General features: G+C 39.4%; 1 non-coding gene across 1 annotated transcript; it reads right to left on the bottom strand.

The window, feature by feature from the left end:
• Positions 1-11,548: 11,548 nt before the first annotated feature.
• Positions 11,549-11,656, bottom strand: LOC112788357 (small nucleolar RNA R71). The gene has a single exon (XR_003195724.1). It is a non-coding gene; the product is annotated as a small nucleolar RNA R71 (small nucleolar RNA).
• Between the last annotated feature and the right edge of the window lie 5,953 nt (positions 11,657-17,609).

Below are 17,609 nucleotides of genomic sequence, written 5' to 3'. Positions count from 1 at the left end.
CTCCAGGTATCATTCATTCCTCACACCTTCTACCTCTTAGATCCATTCTGACTTGAGCGTCGGAGTGTCTTTGCAGGTACCACCCCATCGCTCCAAGTCAAGCAATCCGGTTCCAGCCTGACCCGCGGGTTCCCGATCCACCCTTCAACCCGTACCGGAGACATCTCGTACAGTATTTATCTTAAAAAATTAAAAATAATAGAGTTGATGTATATTTTTTTATATCTTGATCTTGCCTGGGAAATAGATCGGCCTCGATTGCTTGGAATCGGCCGAGCTATGCACTGGAAAGCTGAACGTCCGACTCTTTGAATCCGAACTCCTTACGTGTGTTGTTGTGTGAAAGCGGTAAGAAGAGGGTGGAGTGTACCTGCAAAGGTACTCCGAAACTTAAGTCAGTGTATATTCTTGCTATATTGAAAACTTAGGTATCAAAAAAAGTTCTACTTCCCTTTATATGATGAATTCCTTGTCTGTTACATTCTCGGTAATAATTGTCGAATAATTGATATTGTAACCGACCTTATTTTATCGTTTGGGACGTCGGTTATGATTGGAGAATTGGCGTCACCGAGCTATGGCTCATAATTCCGAGTAGTAACGGACGATGACGAGTTATATCATATGCTGATAACGGTTATGGAGCCGAGTTATAACGTGTAATAATGACGACCATATCACAGCCCCCAAGTTTAGCCTGAGGAGAGGTTCTTTTAATGAAGCAGGTTGAGCTTTGTGATGAGTTATAACTCGGCTACGTGGATTATTGGGTGAGCCCCCAGATCAACATACTTCATTAAAAGTGGTTTGTTTTTCTGTACGTGGGGAGTCGTGTCCGTTGGTTTCTGAGGAGAGAGAAAGAGTAATTGTTGCATTTAAGTTTTGCTGGTTTCCAATGTTGGTTTCGCCGTTTGACGTGACGTTGGAAGTGGGTTTTATCATTTGGAACGTTTGTGGCTTTATTAGCTTTTGATGTTTGGAGTTTAAGTTGGCAATTTTTGGCGATTGGTTTTCTGCTTCCTTGTGAAGAATGAGTAAGAGAGGTATGGCTTTGTCTCCTAGTTTCTGATCTGTTTCTTCATTTTTCTCTCTCTCCGCTTTTCTTTCTTTGTTTGTATTCTGTTTTGGTGGGCTGATGGGGTTTTAGAAGGAGAAAAAGGATAAGGTAGATTGGTCCTATGATTGGGTAGGGGAGGATGTGAAGTCTCGGGTCTCGTTGTTCTCTGATGAAGCAGCGGTGAAAGAGGTTGATGTAACTAAGATAGTGAGGGTTAGCTCTGGAGTTCAAGTTGAGTTGTTACCATGTAGCGTTGATGATAGGGTCTATCACCGGGAAAGGGGATTTGAGTTCTTCTATATGCACAGTTGTGTCCTTGAAGAGTTGCGGGTTAGGTTACCTTTTACAGAGTTTGAGTGTCAGATTCTGAAGCAGTTAAACTGTGCTCCATCACAGCTTCATCCAAATGGGTGGGCGTTCCTTCGATCCTTTGAAATTCTCATGGAATTTCTTGAAGAGGTGCCAACCGTTGATCTTTTCTTTTCCTTATTCCAAGCTAAAAGGGTGTGGAAGGGGGTTGGATAAATTTTAATAGCACCCCAGGTTTTGGGATTTTCAAGCTTTATAAATCTTCTTTTAAAGATTTCAAGGAGATGTATTTCAAAGTTAGGGGGTTGGAAAAGGATTTTCCTTTTTTCATTGACGAAAATCTGGCTGAGAAATTTCCGCTCTTTTGGTGCTCGGAACCCCAAAATATACTCGGCCCAGAGGTGATATCGCCGAGGAATGTATGTTTGATTGAGTTTTTGGTGGAAAATATTGATCGTAGAAATCTAATTTCGATGTATGAGTTGCTGAAGTGGGAGGAGGATAAAGATACTGTTTTAGAGTATTTGGGTGAGTGTTAGGGTTTTTTCTGATGTATTTATTATTCTGTCAGGGATATTTAACATGATCTGTGTTTGGCAGGTGGAAAATATCCCGGTGTTTCGGCTGCGTCTCTAAGGTCGCGTTTTAAGAATAAGAATTTGGAGAAAGAAGTGTCGTCCTCTAATGCTGAAAAGGGTGCTGCGACTGGAGAGGTTACTCAACCTCCTCGGGGTCGGACAAAGGTAATTGTAAAAAAGAGGAAGTCTGATGTTGTCGACCTTTTTGAGAATTCTGATGAAAAGGAACATGTAGTCCCTTTGGAAGAAATACAAGCTTCATGGGTAACCATAAAAAGCTTCATGAAATTTCCGAGCATAGTGAGGGCTTTTCTGTGTGGGAAAAAGAGTATCCGTATATGGCTGTGGTGGACGAGTATTGCCAATCCTCGGCTGATGTTTCTCTTGCAAAAGAAGTTGGTGATATGGCGATCGGACAGTATATGCAGGTAGTGGCAGACCTTGTTTATTCTTTATTTGTTTTGAGAATTTGTGTTAACTTTTTATATTATTATGTCTTAGGTTGTTGGGCTGCGTCTTGCCAGTCTTGGGCGTAGCCAAGAGTTTAAGTATAAGAAGTTTTTAGTAGAAAAGGGTGAGGTTTCTTTGTTAAAGGAGGAGTTGAGCAAGAGCAAAGCTGCTGCTGCCGAGCTTCAGACTCGGTTAACTGACACCGAGAAGTTGTTGAAGGAGACAAAAGAAAGTTATGTCAGAGATGTCGAGGATTTGAAGAAGAAGGAAAGTGATCTGGCGAGCATGCAATCTCGCCTAATTGAGGTTACTGCTCAATTTAAGGAGATGGAGAAGAAAAAGGCTGATGAAATTTTGGACTCTTTTGTGAAAGGGTTTGAAAGAGCAAGGTTACAGGTGAAGTTTCTGGCACCAGAGGCTGATCTCTCCGGCATGGACCCTGGAAAGATCGTGCGTGATGGCCAGCTGATCGAGAATGATGGTGATGTGGAAGATGAGGCTGATAATGTCTAATGTGTTATTTCAAAAGCTTTTTGAATTTTTTGCTTTGTCATATGTAATAGTTAGTTACTTGTGTCACTGTTGAACTCTTTGTTTATTGGACTTGTTTGTTTGCGTTTGATGGTAGTGCTTTTTCATTTAGAAAAAGCTGTGCTTGTTTGTCCGAAAAGTATTCCGAGTATATTTCTGTTGGGGTTGATATGATTGCCGAATATTGGCAATTTGTAGCTAGACGAGTGTTTGAGTTTGTCTGAGCTGTATGGATAGAATTTTTGTTTTGACGATATCATACGCGTATTTATTTGATAGAGAGCAAGATAATCTGTGTCTCTTATACATTTGAAATTTTTGAACCTCTAAGTACAAAGGTGCAGGTAGGCTAGCTTCATTAAAACCTCTCCAAGCAAAACCCTTTGGGATAAAATCTTGGTAGTAGGAAAAAGAGTACCAGCCTGTCCCTGCTTTTTAACTATAAAATTTCTTTAGGGAAGAAACATTCCATGTATTAGGCAAGAGTTTACCATCTATTGATTCTAGTTTGTATGCTCCTTTGCCGAGGACTTCTGATATTCGGTATGGACCGTCCCAGTTAGCTGCGAGCTTTCCGTGTGATGGTGGTTTCTGAGCAATTTCTGTTTTCCGAAGTATTAAGTCGCCTTTTGTAAATGATCTGCTCTTGACTACTTTGTTATATTGACGAGCTAGTGCGTGTGTGCCGCTTGCTGCCGTAGTGTGGCGAGGTCTCTTACTTCTTCTATGGTATCGAGTTCGGCTCTCCGAACTTCTTCCTGATTTTCGAGTTGTGTTCGGACCGAGTTTTGGGAGACTTCCAGTGGTATCATAGCCTCCGAGCCGTATACTAGCTTGAATGGTGTTTCTTTTGTTGATGATTGTGGGGTGGTGTTATACCCCCAAAGGACTTCAGGTATCAGTTCGGCCCAGAGTCCTTTGGCTTCATCTAGCTTTTTCTTTAGCGCATGTAGAATGACCTTATTTGCAGCCTCGGCTAATCCATTTGTTTGAGGATGTTCAACAGAGGCGAAATGTTGCCTAATTTTGAGGTTCTGCAAAAAAGAGTGGAATTTATGATCTGCGAACTGGCGACCATTGTCAGTGATAATATGGTGAGGTATGCCGAAACGGCAAACAATATTTTTCCAAACGAATAAAATCATTTGTTGAGATGTTATTTTTGCCAAAGGTTGGGCTTCCACCCATTTTGAGAAATAATCGATGCCGACGATGAGAAATTTTACCTGGCCCGGTGCCGTAGGGAACGGACCGAGTATATCTAAACCCCATTGGTTGAAGGGCCAACTGATGTCAGAGTGATGTAGTTGCTCGGCCGGAATGTGTATCAGTGGTGCGTGTTTCTGGCAATTGTTGCAGGTCCAGATTTTGTGTTGGCTATCCTGGTTTAAAGTTGGCCAGAAGAAGCCAACTCGGAGGACTTTTGCTGCTAAACTCCGAGCACCGGTGTGTGTTCCGCAGATGCCTTCATGTGTCTCGGCTAATGCTATTTCGGCTTCTGAATTATTGAGACATTTTAGCAATGGGCGAGTGTATCCTCGTCGATACAGTGTTCTGTTAAGTATTGTGAAGGAAGATGCTTGTCGTTGGAACTTTTTAGTATTCTCTATCCCTTCTGGTATATCACCTGTCTGTAAATATTGTATGAAGTCAGTCCTCCAATCTGTTTCCTGTGTAACACTTAACACATTTTTCAAACAGTTGGAGATGTTATGGTAAATTGATGTAGCATAGATAGTTCGGATTGCGTACTGCCGAGCTTAGATAAAATGTCGGCCCTTTGATTTTGTTCGCGTGGTATATGTTGTATTTCAAATTTGGCAAATTTTGTAGATAATTTCTTTACTAATAGTAAATATTTTGATAAGAGAGGATCTTTTACCTGAAAAAGGTCGTTTACCTGTTGTACTACTAGTAGAGAATCACAATATACCTTTATCGCTGAGATTTGGAGATCCAGACATAGTCGGAGTCCGGCGATTAGTGCTTCATACTCGGATTGATTGTTGCTGGCTTTGAAAGCTAAGTGTATGGAATGCTCCAGGATGAAGCCGTCATCGGTCTCCAGACGAATTCCAGCTCCACAACCCCCATTATTGGAAGAACCGTCCACATACAAAGTCCATTGCTTTGTATGGTCTTCTTCTGATGGTATTGTAAGCTCGGCGATGAAATCTGCCAAGAATTGGGACTTGATTGGTCTTCTGCATTGGTACCTGATATCGAACTCAGACAATTCGACTGCTCATTTTATAAGCCTTCCTGCGATTTCTGGTTTGTGTAATACTTGTCTTAATGAGTGATCGGTTCTGACGTGTATAACATGGCTCTGGAAGTAAGGTCGGAGACGTCGCACCGAAAATATCAGAGCTAACGCGAGCTTCTCTATCCTCGGATAGTTGAGCTCAGCGTGTTGGAGAGTTTTACTGACAAAATATATCGGATGTTGAACTTTGTTCCTTTCTGTAATAAGAGCTGAGCTTATCGCCCAATCAGTAATTGATAGATATAAAAATAAATCTTCCCCTTGGAGGGGTTTTTGCAAAATCAGCAGTTGTGAGAGAGTTGTTTTTAGTTTGGAAAAAGCTTTCTCACAATCGTCGTTCCAATGAAATTTGGTTTTCTTTTTTATTGTTTGGAAAAAAGGTATAGATGTTGAAGTTAGGCAAGGAACAAATCTTTAGATCGCGGCCAGTCTTCCTGTAAGGCGCTGAACTTCTTTGACTATTTTCGGGCTGGCCATGTCCAGAACTGCTCGGCACTTGTCTGGGTTTGCCTCTATTCCCCTGCGTGTTAGTAGAAATCCTAAAAACTTACCCCCTTGAACGGCGAATGCACATTTCTCGGGATTGAGTCGCATGTTGTAGTGGCAAATTTGGCCGAATATTTCTGTAAGGTCGTTGATATGGTTATTGCCGATTTTTGTCTTGGCGACCATATCATCCACATAGACTTCGATATTTCTGCCGATCTGTTTAGCGAAGACTTTGTCCATAAGTCGTTGGTAAGTTGCACCTGCGTTCTTCAATCCAAATGGCATAACTTTATAACAATAGTTACCGAAATCAGTAATAAATGCCGTTTTACTTTGGTCGGAGGGGTGCATGAGGATTTGGTTATACCCTGAATACGCATCCATAAAACTTAAGGTAGCATAACCTGAGGCGTTATCTACTAAAGAGTCTATGGATGGTAGAGGGTAAGAATCCTTAGGGCATGCTTTGTTTAAGTCAGTGAAGTCGACGCACATGCGCCACTTACCGTTTTGTTTTCTTACCATTACCACATTTGCTAACCAGGTAGTAAATCTGATTTCTTTGATAAATTCAGCGTTGATGAGCTTTTGTGTTTCCTCTAGGGACGCTCTTCTCTTCTCTCCGCCGAGTTTCCTTTTCTTTTGCTGAACTGGTCGGACTGCCGAGTTTATTGCTAGTTTGTGACTGATGATTTATGGGTCGATGCCGGGCATGTCTGAAGGTGTCCATGCGAAAAGATCGGCTTGATTTTGTAGAAAGGTTGTGATTTCTTGTAGTTCTGATTTGCTGATTGACGTACCTACATAAGTGAATTTGTTAGGGTCATTGTTAAAATATACTTTCCGTAGGTCGTCGGATGGTTTTGGGCGTTCAAGGAAATCAGCTCTTGGATCAAGGTCGGCGAGTGTGTGGCTGTTTTGCTGGAGGTCGACATTGTTGACTTGTTGCCTTGGTCGATTTTGGTATTTCATGCTGATGTTGTAACATTGTCGTGCTTCTTTATGATCTCCATGGATTGTTACAACTTGATCGTTCTGCAGGGGAAACTTAACACACATATGAACTGTAGAAGAAATGGTGCCGAACTTGTTCATAAAAGGTCGGCCAAGGATAAGGTTATATGGACTAAAACAATCAACTACTAAATATTGAATATCATATGTTTTTGAAAGAGGATGCTCACCCAGTGTGGTTTGTAACCACACTGAACCCAGTATTGGAACTTGCTCTCCTGAGAATCCGACCAAGTCTCCTCCTGTTGACTGTAGCATGTTGTCGCTGAGCTTCATTTTTTGGAATGTGGAATAGAACAGAACGTCGGCGCTGCTCCCGAGGTCTAAGAGTACTTTTCTTACCAATAAATCCCCTAGCTGAAGAGTGACTACCACAGGGTCGTCCAAATTTGGTATGCCGGAGTTGAAGTCGGCGTGTGTAAAAGTAACTTGTGGTTGTTGATTAGTTACTTCAGCATCTTGTTGTGGTCCGTTTACCGAGCATATTGCTCAGAACGATCTTTTCCTTGCCGAACTTGAGGATCCTCCACTTGCGTATCCTCTTGAAATGCAATTGATTATACCTCGTGGTCTTTCGTATTGGCTTGAAGATGCCTTCTCTTTTCCTCGGTTTTGTTGTTCAGAGGAATCGTTTGTTGTGGAAGGTGTGACGCGCTTTTGGATGTGGCCCCCAATGTACTTGTCGAGGTGTCCTTGCTTGGCCAGGCATTCTAAAAGGTCTTTGGCTACTGATGAGCGGATAATTTATACGCTTTTTGGCATTATTTTTACATAGTTTTTAGTATGATTTAGTTAGTTTTTAGTATATTTTTATTAGTTTTTAAATAAAAATCATATTTCTGGACTTTACTATGAGTTTGTGTATTTTTCTGTGATTTCAGGTATTTTCTGGCTGAAATTGAGGGACTTGAGCAAAAATCAGATTCAGAGGTTGAGGAAGGACTGCAGATGCTGTTAGATTCTGACCTCCCTGCACTCAAAGTGAATTTTCTGAAGCTACAGAACTTCAAATGGCGCGCTCTCAATTGCGTTGGAAAGTAGACATCCAGGGCTTTCCAGCAATATATAATAGTCTATACTTTGCTCGAGTTTAGACGATGCAAACTGGCGTTCAACGCCAGTTCCATGTTGCATTCTAGAGTTAAACGCCAGAAACAGGTTGCAAAGTGGAGTTAAACGCCAGAAACAGGTTACAAACTGGCGTTCAACTCCAAGAGAAGCCTCTACACGTGTAAAGCTCAATGCTCAGCCCAAGCACACACCAAGTGGGCTCTAGAAGTGGATTTCTGCATCATTTACTTATTTCTGTAACCCTAGTAACTAGTTTAGTATAAATAGAACTTTTTACTATTGTATTTACATCTTTTTTGTTCATCTTGGGATGTTTAGTTCTTAGATCATGGGGCTGGCCTCTCGGCCATGCCTGGACCTTGTTTTTATGTATTTTCAACGGTAGAGTTTCTACACACCATAGATTAAGGTGTGGAGCTCTGCTGTTCCTCATGAATTAATGCAAAGTACTATTGTTTTTCTATTCAATTCAAGCTTATTCCTATTCTAAGATATTCATTCGCACCCAAGAACATGATGAATGTGATGATTATGTGACGCTCATCACCATTCTCACCTATGAACGCGTGCCTGACAACCACTTCCGTTCTACATGAAGATGAGATAGAATGAGTATCTCTTAGATATCTAATACAGGGGACCGAGTCCGAGATATTAGAGTCTTCGTGGTATAAGTTATAACCCATGGACGGCCATTCCAGAGATCTGGAAAGTCTAAACCTTGTCTGTGGTATTCCGAGTAGGATTTGGGAAGGGATGGCTATGACGAGCTTCAAACTCGCGAGTGCTGGGTGTAGTGACAGACATAAAAGGATAGTAAATCCTATTCCAGTATGATTGAGAACCGACAGATGATTAGCCATGCAGTGACGGCGCATTGGACCATTTTCACAGAGAGGATGGGATGTAGCCATTGACAACGGTGATGCCCTACATACAGCTTGCCATGGAAGGGAGTAGGAATGATTGGATGAAGACAGCAAGAAAGCAGATGTTCAGGAGGAACGAAAGCATCTCTATACGCTTATCTGAAATTCTCACCAATGAATTACATGAGTATCTCTATCCTAGTTTATATTTTGATTATGTTTTTATTATCAATTCACCATAACCATTTGAATCTGCCTGACTGAGATTTACAAGGTGACCATAGCTTGCTTCAGACCGACAATCTCCGTGGGATCGACCCTTACTCACGTAAGGTTTATTACTTGGACGACCCAGTGCACTTGCTGGTTAGTTGTGCGAAGTTGCGACAAAGTGTGATTCACATTTGAGAGCACCAAGTCTTTGGCGCCATTGTTGATGATCGCAATTTCGTGCACCAAGTTTTTGGCGCCGTTGCCGGGGATTGTTCGAGTTTGGACAACTGACGGTTCATCTTGTTGCTCAGATTAGGTAATTTTATTTTAATTTGAACCTTTTTGTTTTTACTCTTTTATTTTCGAAAAATTTTCAAAAAAAAATATAAAAATAAATATTTTCAAAAATATATTTTTCTTCAGAAGTTTTAAGATAGTGTTTCATGATGATTTGTTGAATCCTGACTGGCTGTAAGCCATGTCTAATCTTTTGGACCGGGGTTTCAACTTATCATCACAAGAGCTTGTTGATCTTCACCCATTTGGCAGTTACACACATAGTTGTTGTATACATGGGAGGTAGGCAATATCTGCTGAACCTTGGCTGGCCATTGGCCATGTCTAGTGTTTTGGACCGGAGCTTTCACTGAAAGCTTGGCTGGCTAGTAAGCTATGTCTAATTCCTGGACTGGAGCTTTAGACTAACATTGTAAGATTCCTGAAATTCTTATTAAAAATTTTGAAATCCTTATTTTTCTTTTTCCAATTAACTTTTGAAAAGATACAAAAAAATTTAATAAAATTATAAAACCAAAAATAATTTGATGTTTCTTATTCAAGTCTTGTGTCAGTTTTTAAGTTTGGTGTCAATTGCATGTTTATCTCTTTCTTGCATTTTTCGAAAATTCATGCATTGCATTCTTCATGATCTTCAAGTTGTTCTTAGTAAGTCTTCTTGTTTGATCTTCATATTTTCTTGTTTTGTGTCTTTTCTTGTTTCTCATATGCATTTTTGAATTATTAATGTCTCAACATTGAAAATTTCTAAGTTTGGTGTCGTGCATGTTTTTCTTTTCTTAAAAATTTTCAAAAATAAGTTCTTGGTGTTCATCTGACATTCAAAGTGTTCTTGGTGTTCATCTTAACATTCAAAGTGTTCTTGCATGCATCAATTGTTTTGATCCAAAATTTTCATGCATGGAGTCTTTTTCATATTTTTCTCTTCCATCATTAAAAATTCAAAAATAAAAAAATATCTGTCCCTTATTTCACTCATAAATTTTGAAAATTTGAGTTGACTTTTTCAAAACTTTTTAAAATTTAGTTGTTTCTTATGAGTCAAGTCAAAATTTCAATTTAAAAATTCTATCTTTTTCAAATCTTTTTCAAAATTCAAATCTTTTTCAAATTTCTTCTTAATATTTTCGAAAATTTCAAAATTTATTTTCAAAATCTTTTTCTTATTTCTATTTCATATTTTCGAAATTAATGCTAACAATTAATATGATTGATTCAAAAATTTTAAGTTTGTTACTTGCCTAGTAAGAAAGATTCAATCTTTGAATTTCAAAATCATATCTTTTTGTTTCTTGTTAGTCAAGTAATCAACTTTAATTTTCAAAATCAAATCTTTTTAAAAATTTTTTCAAATCTTTTTCAAAATAAATTTCAATCACATCTTTTTCAAAATTAATTTCAAAATATTTTCTAACTTCTTATCTTTTCCAAATTTGATTTTCAAATCTTTTTCAATTAACCACTTAACTTTTTGTTTGATTCTTATCTTTTTCAAAACTACCTAACTAACTCTCTCTCTCTAATTTTCGAAAATCCCTTCCCTCTTTTTCAAAATTCAATTTTAATTAACTAATTGTTTTAAATTTTAATTTAATTTAATTTAATTTTTCTTTTTAATTCTCAAATTTTAATTTTAATTTTAAATTAAAAACAAAAAATATTTTCATTTTATTTTATTTAATTTTCGAAATTCTCTCTCTCATCTCCTTCTAATTATTTACTAACACTTCTCTTCATCTCAAAATTCGAACACTCTCTTCCTCCTTGTGTTCGGATTTCTCTTCTTCTATTCTTTTCTTCTTCTACTCGCATAAGGAATCTCTATACTGTGACATAGAGGATTCTATATTTTCTTTTGTTTTCTTCTTTTTCATATGAGCAGGAACAAGGATAAGAACATTCTTGTTGAGGCTGATCCTGAACCTGAAAGGACTCTGAAGAGGAAGCTAAGGGAAGCTAAAGCACAACTCTCTGGAGAAAATCTGACAGAAATTTTTGAAAAAGAAAGAGACATGGCCGAAAAGAATAACAATGCAAGGAAGATGCTTGGTGACTTTACTGCACCAAATTCCAACTTACATAGAAGAAGCATCTCAATCCCTGCCATTGGAGCAAATAATTTTGAGCTTAAACCTCAATTAGTTTCTCTGATGCAACAGAACTGCAAGTTTCATGGACTCCCATCTGAAGATCCTTTTCAGTTCTTAACTGAATTCTTGCAGATCTGTGATACTGTTAAGACTAATGGGGTTGATACCGAGGTCTACAGGCTTATGCTTTTCCCGTTTGCTGTAAGAGACAGAGCTAGAATATGGTTGGACTCTCAACCTAAGGATAGCCTAAACTCTTGGGATAAGCTCGTCACAGCTTTCTTAGCCAAGTTCTTCCTTCTCAAAAGCTTAGTAAGCTTAGAGTGGATGTTCAAACCTTTAGACAGAAAGAAGGTGAATCCCTCTATGAAGCTTGGGAGAGATATAAGGAACTGACCAAAAAGTGTCCTTCTGACATGCTTTCAGAATGGACCATCCTGGATATATTCTATGATGGTCTGTCTGAGTTATCAAAGATGTCATTGGACCATTCTGCAGGTGGATCCATTCACCTAAAGAAAATGCCTGCAGAAGCTCAGGAACTCATTGAGATGGTTGCTAATAACCAGTTCATGTACACTTCTGAGAGGAATCCTGTAAGTAATGGGACGCCTCAAAGGAAGGGAGTTCTTGAAATTGATACTCTGAATGCCATATTGGCTCAGAACAAAATATTGACTCAGCAAGTCAATATGATCTCTCAGAGTCTGAATGGATTGAAGGAATCATCCAACAGTACTATAGAGGCATCTTCTGAAGAAGAAGCTTATGATCCTGAGAACCCTGCAATAGCAGAGGTGAATTACATGGGTGAACCCTATGGAAACACCTATAATTCCTCATGGAGAAATCATCCAAATTTCTCATAGAAGGATCAACAAAAGCCTCAACAAGGCTTTAATAATGGTGGAAGAAACAGGTTTAGCAATAGCAAGCCTTTTCCATCATCCACTCAACAACAGACAGAGAATTCTGAGCAGAATCCATCTAGCTTAGCAAATATAGTCTCTGATCTATCTAAGTCCACTTTAAGTTTCATGAATGAAACAAGGTCCTCTATTAAAAATTTGGAGGCACAAGTGGGCCAGCTGAGTAAAAGGGTCACTGAAACTCCTCCTAGTACTCTCCCAAGCAATACAGAAGAGAATCCAAAAAGAGAGTGCAAGGCCATAACCTTACTTGGTGTGACCGAACCCAAAGAGGAGGAGGAGGGCGTGAATTCTAGTGAGGAAGACCTCCTGGGACGTTCAGTAACCAATAAGGAGTTTCCCTTTGAGGAACCAAAGGAATCTGAGGCTTATCTAGAGACCATAGAGATTCCATTGAACCTCCTTCTGCCCTTCATGAGCTCTGATGAGTATTCTTCTTCTGAAGAGAATGAAGAAGTTACTGAAGAGCAAGTTGCTAAGTACCTTGGTGCAATCATGAAGTTGAATGCCAAATTATTTGGTAATGAGACTTGGGAAGATGAACCTCCCTTGCTCACCAATGAACTGAATGCATTGGATAGGCAGAAATTACCTCAAAAGAAATAGGATCCTGGTAAATTCCTAATTCCTTGTAACATAGGCACCATGACCTTTGAGAAGGCTCTGTGTGACCTGGGGTCAGGAATAAACTTAATGCCACTCTCTGTAATGGAGAAACTTGGGATCTTTGAGGTGCAAGCTGCCAGAATCTCATTAGAGATTGCAGACAACTCAAGAAAACAGGCTTATGGACAAGTAGAGGATGTGTTAGTAAAGGTTGAAGGCCTTTACATCCCTGCTGATTTCATAATCCTAGACACTGGGAAGGAAGAGGATGAATCCATCATCCTTGGAAGACCCTTTCTAGCCACAGTAAAAGCTGTGATTGATGTGGACAGAGGAGAGTTGATCCTTCAACTTAATGAGGACAACCTTGTGTTTAAAACTCAAGGATCTCCTTCTGTAACCATGGAGAGGAAGCATGAAAAGCTTCTCTCACTCCAGAGTCAACTAAAGCCCGCACAGTCAAACTTTAAGTTTGGTGTTGGGAGGTCCCAACAATGCTCTGATTATCTGTGAGGCTCCATGAGAGCTCACTGTCAAGCTATTGACATTAAAGAAGCGCTTGTTGCGAGGCAACCCAATGTTATTTAATTATATCTATTTTATTTTCTTTTTGTTATTTCATGTTTTATTAGGTTGATGATCATGTGGAGTCACAAAAACTACTGAAAAATAAAAAACAAAATGAAAAACAGCATTAAAAATAGCACACCCTGGAGGAGGAGCATTCTGGCGTTTAAACGCCAGAAACAAGCATCTGTCTGGCGTTTAACGCCAGAAACAAGCATCTACCTGGCGTTAAACGCCAGAAACAGGCTACATTTAGGCGTTTAACGCCAGATACAGGCAGTAATCTGGCGTTAAATGCCAGGATTGCACAGCAAGGGCATTTTACACGCCTAATTGGAGCAAGGATGTTAAGTCCTTGGCCCCACTGGATCTGTGGACCCCACAGGATCCCCACTACTTCTTCTCTCATCTTCACACCTTTTCATAACTCTCTTCTCCAAAACCATCATACAACCCACCTACACCCACCCACTCAAATTCAAACCATCACTCCTTCCTTTTCACACATTATAACCACCTAAAACCCTCCTTGGCCGAATATACATTCTCCTTCCATCTCCTCCATTTTCTTCTTCTTCTACTACTTTCTTTCTTCTTTTGCTCGGGGACGAGCAAACCTTCTAAGTTTGGTGTGGTAAAAGTGTTGCTTTTTGTTTTTCCATAACCATTTATGACACCTAAGGCCAGAGAAACATCTAGAAAGAGAAAAGGGAAAGCAAAAGTTTCCACCTCTGAGTCATGGGAGATGGAGAGATTCATCTCAAAAGCTCATCACTAAAAAAAAGGATGGAGCAAACAAGAGATCATGGACCTCAACAAGAGCATGAGGAAATTCCTAACCATGAAATCCCTGAGATGCCTCAGGGGATGCACTTTCCTCCACAGAATTATTGGGAGCAAATCAACACCTCCCTAAGAGAATTAAGCTCCAACATGGGACAACTAAGAATGGAGCACCAAGAGCACTCCATCATCCTCCATGAAATTAGAGAAGATCAAAGAGCTACGAAGGAGGAGCAACAAAGGCAAGGAAGAGACATAGAGGAGCTCAAGAGCACCATTGGTTCTTCAAGAAGAGGAAGACGCCACCCTCACTAAGGTGCACTCATTCCTTAATCTCCTTGTCTATTTATTTTCTGTTTTCGGTTTTTATGCTTATCATGTTTGTCTATGTTTGTGTCTTTACTAGATGATCATTAGTGTTTAAGTGTCTATGCCTTAAAGTTATAAATGTCCAATGAATCCATCACCTCTCTTAAATGAAAAATATTTTAATTACAAAAGAATAAGAAGTACATGAGTTTCGAATTCATCCTTGAAATTAGTTTAATTATTTTGATGTGGTGACAATACTTTTTGTTTTCTGAATGAATGCTTGAACAGTGCACATGTCTTTTGAATTTGTTGTTTATGAATGTTAAATATGTTGGCTCTTAAAAGAATGATGAAAAAGGAGAAATATTATTTGATAATCTGAAAAATCATAAAATTGATTCTTGAAGCAAGAAAAAGCAGTGAATACAAAAGCTTACAGAAAAAAAAAGAGAGAAGAGAAAATTGCGAAAAAAAAGGAGAGGAAAAAGAAAAAGCAAGCAGAAAAAGCCAATAGCCCATACAACCAAAAGGCAAGGGTAATAAAAAGGATCCAAGACTTTGAGCATCAGTGGATAAGAGGGCCTAAAGGAATAAAAATCCTGGCCTAAGCGGCTAAACCAAGCTGTCCCTAACCATGTGCTTGTGGCGTGAAGGTGTCAAGTGAAAACTTGAGACTGAGTGGTTAAAGTCAAGGTCCAAAGCAAAAACAGAGTGTGCTTAAGAACCCTGGACACCTCTAATTGGGGACTTTAGCAAAGCTGAGTTACAATCTGAAAAGGTTCACCCAGTTATGTGTCTGTGGCATTTATGTATCCGGTGGTAATACTGGAAAACAAAGTGCTTAGGGCCACGGCCAAGACTCATAAAGTAACTGTGTTCAAGAATCAACATACTGAACTAGGAAAATCAATAACACTATCTGAATTCTAAGTTTCTATAGATGCCAATCATTCTGAACTTCAATGGATAAAGTGAGATGCCAAAACTATTCAAGAGGCAAAAAGCTACTAGTCCCGCTCATCTGATTGGAGCTAAGTTTCATTGATATTTTTGAATTTATAGTATATTCTCTTCTTTTTATCCCATTTGATTTTCAGTTGCTTGGGGACAAGCAACAATTTAAGTTTGGTGTTATGATGAGCGGATAATTTATACACTTTTTGGCATTATTTTTACATAGTTTTTAGTATGATTTAGTTAGTTTTTAGTATATTTTTATTAGTTTTTAAATAAAAATCACATTTCTGGACTTTACTATGAGTTTGTGTGTTTTTCTGTGATTTCAGGTATTTTCTGGCTGAAATTGAGGGACTTGAGCGAAAATCAAATTCAGAGGTTGAGGAAGGACTGCAGATGCTGTTGGATTCTGACCTCCCTGCACTCAAAGTGGATTTTCTGGAGCTACAGAACTCCAAATGACGCGCTCTCAATTGCATTGGAAATTAGACATCCAGGGCTTTCCAGAAATATATAATAGTCCATACTTTGCTTGAGTTTAGATAACGCAAACTGGCGTTCAACGCCAGTTCCATGTTGCATTATGGAGTTAAACGCCAGAAACAGGTTACAAAGTGGAGTTAAACGCCAGAAACAGGTTACAAACTGGCGTTCAACTCCAAGAGAAGCCTCTACATATGTAAAGCTCAATGCTCAGTCCAAGCACACACTAAGTGGGCCCCAGAAGTGGATTTCTGCATCATTTACTTATTTCTGTAACCCTAGTAACTAATTTAGTATAAATAGAACTTTTTACTATTGTATTTACATCTTTTTTGTTCATCTTGGGACGTTTAGTTCTTAGATCATGGGGGCTGGCCTCTCGGCCATGCCTGGATCTTGTTCTTATGTATTTTCAACGGTAGAGTTTCTACATACCATAGATTAAGGTGTGGATCTCTGCTGTTCCTCATGAATTAATGCAAAGTACTATTGTTTTTCTATTCAATTCAAGCTTATTCCTATTCTAAGATATTCATTCGCACGCAAGAACATGATGAATGTGATGATTATGTGACGCTCATCACCATTCTCACCTATGAACGCGTGCCTGACAACCACTTCCGTTCTACATGAAGATGAGATAGAATGAGTATCTCTTAGATATCTAATACAGCAGACCGAGTCCGAGATATTAGAGTCTTCGTGGTATAAGTTAGAACCCATGGACGGCCATTCCAGAGATCCGAAAAGTCTAAACCTTGTCTGTGGTATTCCGAGTAGGATCTGGGAAGGGATGGTTGTGACGAGCTTCAAACTCGCGAGTGCTGGGCGTAGTGACAGACGCAAAAGGATAGTAAATCCTATTCCAGTATGATCGAGAACCGACAGATGATTAGCCATGCAATGACATCGCATTGGACCATTTTCACAGAGAGGATGGGATGTAGCCATTGACAACGGTGATGCCCTACATACAGCTTGCCATGGAAGGGAGTAGGAATGATTGGATGAAGACAGCAGGAAAGCAGATGTTCAGGAGGAACGAAAGCATCTCTATACGCTTATCTGAAATTCTCACCAATGAATTACATGAGTATCTCTATCCTAGTTTATATTTTAATTATGTTTTTATTATTAATTCACCATAACCATTTGAATCCGCCTGACTAAGATTTACAAGGTGACCATAGCTTGCTTCAGGCTGACAATCTCCATGGGATCGACCCTTACTCACGTAAGGTTTATTACTTGGACGACCCAGTGCACTTGCTGGTTAGTTGTGCGAAGTTGTGACAAAGTGTGATTCACGTTTGAGAGCACCAAGTCTTTGGCGCCATTGTTGATGATTGCAATTTCGTGCACCAGCTACCACACAGTCATCAGTGTTGTGGCCGTGTTTCTGGTGGAAAGCGTAATATTTAGACTTGTCCACATTCTTTGCATCTTGATAGGTGCCGGCTTTCCTTGGTGGTTTAATCAATTTAAAATTCAAGATTTCTTTGATTATGTCTTCTCTCTTAGTATTGAACTGCGTATAAGAATCAAATCGAGGGGTTAGTTTAAAATTTTTCTTAGTGCTGGAGTTCTTGTCGTCGTCTCGGAAGTGTGACTTCTCAGTTTTTTGAGCTTGTCTGAGCTCTTCGATGTCAATTTGGCCTTTTGCCTTCTCGCGAAATTCTGCAAGGGTCCTCGGCTTGGCTACTGCGATTGTCTCCTAGAATTTTCTAGGTCGGAGTCC

The sequence above is a fragment of the Arachis hypogaea genome, chromosome 20 (genome assembly GCF_003086295.3).
Source record: "Arachis hypogaea cultivar Tifrunner chromosome 20, arahy.Tifrunner.gnm2.J5K5, whole genome shotgun sequence".
NCBI classification, from domain to species: Eukaryota; Viridiplantae; Streptophyta; class Magnoliopsida; order Fabales; family Fabaceae; genus Arachis; species Arachis hypogaea.
This window is presented reverse-complemented; position numbering and strand designations above follow the sequence as displayed.